General features: G+C 39.0%; 1 long non-coding RNA gene across 1 annotated transcript in view; it reads left to right on the forward strand.

Moving 5' to 3' along the window:
- The first annotated feature begins 317 nt into the window (after positions 1–317).
- Positions 318–6,821, forward strand: part of LOC102257944 — a 12,427-nt gene continuing 5,923 nt past the window's right edge. Inside the window, exons 1-2 of the long non-coding RNA XR_313891.1 lie at positions 318–416; positions 5,116–5,269. This is a non-coding gene — a long non-coding RNA (uncharacterized LOC102257944). The remainder of the gene's footprint in view (positions 417–5,115; positions 5,270–6,821) is intronic.

Here is a 6,821-nt window from a genome sequence, read left to right on the forward strand (position 1 = left end):
TATTGGTTTCAAGTGTATAAGTCTATGATGCATCATCTATAGATTGTATTGTGTGTCTAAGGTAGGTTTCTTAAAGACCAAACACTTGAAGCATCTAGCTTTGCTGAAGCTTATTCCACAGGGAGAGGAAAGGGGTGGAGAGCATGGTGTTCTGGAAAAAGCTGACTGCTAAGAAAAAGCCCTTAACTCCTTGAACTTCGCACCTTAGACTATTTTTAGTTCTTTGACATGGCTGGTTATCATTAGGACATACAGTCCTTCGAGAAATAAGTTGCAGACCTAATAACTAAGCAGAGTACAGGGAAGGAGGTCAGTGAGAAGGGAGGAAGGACTTTTCTATCTTCCTATTTACTCACTCTTCAGCATTCCTTGATTGCCTACCCTGTAGGCACTTCGCTAGATACTGGAAACACACTGTAAGTTTTATAAGATTCGTTTCCTTCACATTAACTATAATAAAGTAATAGTGAAATTCTGCTTTGTAATGTTTAATTTTTAATCATCAGATTTCCCTAAATCTTCTCTGGCAATGTTATCATTATTTTCTTGTACTATCGCTATTTTTACATTTGACCCATTATTATCATTATATTATTTTTCTTATGGAGAATCTGAACAGCAGAGTTCAAGGGGATAGATTCCGGACCATATTGCCCACATTATAATCCCAGCTCTGTCACCAGTTACTAACCATTCTGTGCCTGAGTTTCCTCACCACACACACACATACACACACAGAGGTAAAATCAGGACCGCTTTAGTTCATAGGAGAATTACTCTAATTATAATTGTTTAAAAAAAATAGAACAAAACACAGTTTGGAAGAGTGCCTGGCATGTAACAAGCCCTGTTTGGTGTTTATATCGTTAGTAAATAATAACTATAACTGGTGATAGATGAGGAAACTGAAGCTCATTTGGGTGAAGTGACTTGAAATGCTCAGAGTTGACATTCAAAGCCGGTGCTCACAGTCTTCGCTCACTTTGAAGTCTTATTAAGTAAAGGAAATAGAGGCATTGAAACAAAGGGAGCCGCAGTATGTGGCACCTTCCTTTGTTAGTGCTTTTCTATCAAATTTGCATTTCTATTTAAAATGCTTTTAAAGGAGACATATATAATACTCTTTATAATACTTTAAGCAATAAAACAAAATTTAAAAATAAAATAAAAGGGAAGCACAGAAAAAAAAATGCTTTTACAAATGAAGCTCAAAATGTGGGGGGGAAAAATCAAGGGACTCAGGCATATATGATTTACTAAAAATTTCAAAAATGGACAATAGATAAATTTCACACAGCTCTCCATTCCTCTGCTTCTATTTCTATCACCATGTCCGCTGCCTTCTCAGAAAGCCCGGCTGGCTCTTCTTGGCCCAGAGTGAAGTCTGGAACGCTTAGTGACATTCAGGGTCTTTCAGTCTGACACCATCCAAACTTCCCTACCTCTCCTACCACAGCTCTCACAGATCCTGTGATATGTCACTTCCCCAAACTTCTCACACATTTCCCCACGCCTCTGCCTTTCCCCAGGTACCTCAGCCCACTTCCTCCCTGCACAGTCCTGGTCCCTTCCCACCACCCACATGCTTAGCAGAATCCCAGCATTCCCTTAAATGCGGTTGAAATGTTGGCTTACTGAGGACTTTTCCTCAAACGCTCGCTCATTCAGATTCAAGTGTGTCTTCTTTGCATTTTCATATGCTTTGCTTACACAAACACAGTAACACTTCGCTTGCCCTCCCTTGTGGATAATTTGCATTCTGCTTTTCCCGATGGTCACAGCAGAAGCATCTGCGCTGTGCTTATAAGCCCTCTAAGACTCCTGGAACACGGCTACAGGATGTTACATCGAGGAGGCAGGCCATCACTTGCTCCACCATTTCATTGATGCTGAACACTTAGATTTCCATTTTTTCACTATTATAATCAATGCTGCAATAACCATGTCATAAACAGTCTCTTCATGACTTTTGCAAATCTCTTAGAGACTCTTTGAAAATTAATCTGTGTGAGCTCTTTGTTGTATTTGCAGTGAGTCATTATCCCTGTTTGTCTCTCACCTTTCCAGGTGGTCATTTGTTTGATGGGCTTATTTTTCCAAAACATAATACTTCATAAAATGACCACTCTCTCACTGCCTCAAACTATATCTTTTATCTCTCTCACACACACATAAAAATTGTTTTGTTTTTGTCTTCCTTTTTTACTTTATAGCGCTATTGTGGAATAAAATAATTGTGACGTGCTTTGAAATGGTACAAAGAATTGTTACAACCCCCAAAGATAATGTTAATAATTTAAGATAGCAAAATATTTTAATTCTTGTCCCTGCCCCAGTTTATTTCTTTCACTTTATCTATAGGGAAAGAAGCATATATCTTAAAATGTATTTTCTCATTGGCTTCTTAAATTTTTCTTGAAAAATAGGTCAAATGAACAGGGGGCCAGGGGGGAAATTTTGCCTTTGTATTTGAGAAAATTATGCTGTACTTCTTTAAACACTCAAATTTCCAAGTTATTTTTCTTAATATTTACTCAGCAATATTTCACTGCTCCCACTTAATTGTATAATGCAAAATGGGAAATATCTGTTTACGAATCAGTTATTTATTTATAGTTTTGTTGCTTTTAACGAAGCCTTTGAATCTAGGCCACACAGAGTTTTGTAGTGAAGTCACTTTATATTTCTTGAAGAAACTTCTTTGTTAAAAAATCTATTCAGATGTGTTTTCAGAAGTTAAATACTAGAAAAGTAAAAAAAAAATTAAAAAAAAAAATTTTTTTCTAAAAATATAATCTGTGCCAGAGACCAAGTTGCAAAGTATCCAGAAAGTTTTTGACTGTTAGTAAATATTCCAGTGACATTTAGATTAAACAAGTTACCAGAAAGAAGATAACAATGACATGATACTTAGGTAGGGGGAATAAGGATAAATAGAATATAGCTTCTAAGAAACCTATAATAAGAAAAAAATATTTAAAATGTCAAGGAGAAACAGAAAACAGAAAGTCAAAAACCTCAAGGCAAAAAGGGTCTTTCCCTTAATGCTTGTATATAGAAAGCAAGCTCTTGGGTTTCTCTGTTAGAGGAAGAATAAAGTAAATTAAAAAAATTTTTAAATCTGTAACAGAAAAAATAACCTGAATAAATTGTTCGTTGCCTGGACATGCTAACAGGGAGGTGGGAAGCTTCACCTAAGACAAGAAAGATATACAGCAGCTAAATTTATTCAATCTTTGTGGGAAAATAGATCTAGACTAACCAGTATTTACAAAACATAAGCATTACAGTACCTGAGTTCTTTTATTTCTTTATATCAAACTCTAATTTGGGTTTCATCTTTTAAAAAATATACTGAGTAAGTAATTTTAGCGAAGACAATATTTCTATTTTAACAAAGTACTATTTTATAGACAATCAACAGCAATTAAAAATACGTGCTATAATTTTGACTCAAGTAATTTGCATGCCTAAATAATCCTGCCTGTTTGAACATAATACTTAACATGGCAACATCATCCACATGATTTTAGTTGACTATATTGCTGGCTTAGGAGGAAATATATTCAAAAGTGGTGGCCATGATCATTTGAACCAACGAGAAATGGCAAACATTACAAATTCCGTAAGTCACTTGCTTCAGTGGACCTTATTTGTGATCCATCCTCTCAAGAAAAAAAAATCAGCTTCTTAAAGAACATGTGTGTGCAGACATTTGCTAAAAGATCCATCCTAGTCAGAGGGAAATGGAAGCAACTCCAAGTTTCCAACCAGGATTTTAGAAATCAAGTAGGCACCATCAGGTGGCAATTGGGTAACCATATGAGTAGAGTCTCTAGCGTCCACATTCTCTTAGACATATGTCATATGACACCGACTTGGCATTGCAGATACGATTATGCTTATGTATTTGATATGAAATGGGCTGATTTTACTGGGCCGCATCTCTTCATCCATGCAGAATTCCCACTGAAGTGAAGAACCCTTCTGTTTACCATTGAAGTTTATCATCATTCTGTTTGTCATAATGAAGTCAATGGGAGCTCTGTGCACACAGGAATGAAGCAGCCAGCAAAATCAAGCCCTAAATACTAGAAATCTGGAGAGAGGCCAGTGAGGAACTGGCATGAAAACGTAATCACCATCTTGCCTTTACAGCTGGTCTCTTGAAATGGAATGGGAGCCTGCGGGAGGAGGGCACTCAGCAGAGATGGTGCCTCTGCTGGGCACTCAGACAGGGCAAACAGACAACTGGAGCCAGGGAGCCGTCAATCTGCTGCAGGATCCATGGGCCCACCTTCATCAACCCTTTATGAAATGAATTAGCCCAAGTGGAAATTGAAGTGCAAAGTTATCTTGGAGGGGAAAAAAATGTGCATCTTGTAAAGAAAGGGTACGTTCAATAATTCAAAAGGAAACAGTGGCTGAAGAGATGATCTTAGCCACATTACATCATGACATCCCCTCCAACCCACCCACACCCACCACAAACACTCATTTTCTGAAGGGCAAGATTGTCTCAAGGTCTTATCGACACTAACTGCATTACCAAAGCACAGAGAACACAATCAGATCTCTCCCCTTCATAATGTAGATGTTGTCTTTTTAAAGCAAGCTTGATTATATTCTGAATAGGTCAGTCTGTGTGCCTGACATTTCTCCTCAGTTTCCTGTGACCTTTTAATAAGAATGACTTGGTTTTTGCACTGTAGAAAATGGAACTGTCCCTTTTCAATCAGTGACTATGAGAAGCACAGTTTGAACATATCACATTTTCTGTACGGCATTATTCCTCCTAGGACAACAAAGTAAATGAAACCCAATCATTCTATAAAAACATGTGTCCTGTTTGGCTTTAATTTTACCTCTTTCTGCTGCTCATTCACATACATTTGTAAATATTTAAACAAATGTGCAGTCACATTTGCTCAGGGAAAGTAACAAATTAATAAAGTCTCTGTTGAACCAATCTGACTTTCATAATGTATGCTTAACCAGATGTCATCTTTGAATAGCCTTGCAAAGAATTATTAACATGGACCTTCCATGGTTATAGAGAGACAATTATCAGCCGTAATCCAATTTCTAAATTTCAAAGATGTTCCTCTTTATTAGGTTCCAGCAACAGAGGATTCAACCAGACAGACCATCCGTGCCTGGACGAACATGAGAATGGTCTCCTCCCAACTGGAAAGGCTGTTACTGCCATGCCACAGGGACCAGCCTCCCAATTTCCCACAGGAATACTGGTCAGTCTGGGAAACTCCCGGTAGGTATCCATTTGCACAGCCCTAGGAACACAGGGTCAGATTCACAGGTCTGAGCTTTATTCCCACAACTGGACTGGGTTTCCTGATATAGAAATTATACATGGCTACCTAAAGGAAGGTAAACTCAGGAATGAAACTCACTTTGTATATAATACAGGCAGGGAGCACCAGCCATCAAAAGATTTCTGAGAAGCTGAACTGGAAAGTGAGTCAGAAGCATGTATGTAGCACTCACGGTGGCAATACATGTGTGATGCACTGGGTTCTACTCTTCAGGACTCCACACAAGAATGGCCCCTGTCTTCATGGAGGCAGGAGGAGAAGTAGATGATCAGCAAGCCAGTGAAGACATTAATGTATGTGTGTATATATATATGCCTAAGCGACCATTTGACCGTTCAACTGTTCAACCAGTAGCTATGTTGCGCACTGACCACCAGGGGGCAGACACTCAATGCACAGGCATGGAAACATGGTACAGACTGATGAATCTCAGAGGGAAGAGGGGAGGGGAGAGGGCGGGAAGAGATTACCAGCGGTGGGCAAACTTTTTGACTCGAGGGCCACAATGGGTTCTTAAACTGGACTGGAGGGCCGGAACAAAAGCATGGATGGAGTGTTTGTGTGAACTAATATAAATTCAAAGTAAACATCATTACATAAAAGGGTACGGTCTTTTTTTTTTTTAGTTTTATTCATTTCAAACGGGCCGGATCCGGCCCACGGGCCGTAGTTTGCCCACGGCTGGATTAACCAAAGATCTTATATGCATACTAGAGGCCTGGTGCATAGATCCATGCACCGGTGGGGTCCTTCAGCCTTGCCTGCAGGGATCAGACCGAAACCAGAAGTCTGATGTCCCCCAAGGGGTCCTGGATTAAGAGAGGGCGCAGGCCAGGCCAAGGGACCCCACTGGTGCACCAGGCCTCTAGTAACAATATAATTGCAAATTGGGGTACATGAGGGAAAGAATATATCTACAATAGGCTAGTGGAAAAAAATAATCTAAATCAGGAGTTAAACTTTAGTAAAGGGCAAGATAGTAAATATTTTATGCTTTCTATGTCACCTTTGATCTGTGCTACAAATTTTTATAATCCATTAAATACATAAAAAATTATTTTTGCTTCGTTCAAAGAATGGCTGGGTGGCAGGGGTAAAGGGATGGGAAGGGGGACATCTGTAATATTGTCAACAATAAAAAGATATACATTTTTTTTAAGCAAGACAAAGGCCAAAGCTAGCCTGTGGGCTATAGTTTGCCTACCTCTGATGGCATAAGAGAAAGGTCAGAGCTCCAGAATAATTATGCATAAGTGTTCAAGGTGGAAAATCAAGGCCAGCAACAGAGAGATATGAGACTAGGGAGGTGGGCTGGGCTCAGCAGTCTCAGTGAGAAGTTTAAACATTATTTTAAAAGCAGTAGAAAGCCACCAAAGAGGTGTTGACCAAAAGCAATGGTGTGATCCAATTTATTTAAAAGGCCTGTTTGCCCGAGTGTGGAAAATTTGCATCAGTGTTTTGCCAGCCTGGTACCAGAGAACTCTGTGA

This window comes from Myotis brandtii, unplaced genomic scaffold (genome assembly GCF_000412655.1).
Source record: "Myotis brandtii unplaced genomic scaffold, ASM41265v1 scaffold351, whole genome shotgun sequence".
In the NCBI taxonomy this organism is placed as follows: Eukaryota; Metazoa; Chordata; class Mammalia; order Chiroptera; family Vespertilionidae; genus Myotis; species Myotis brandtii.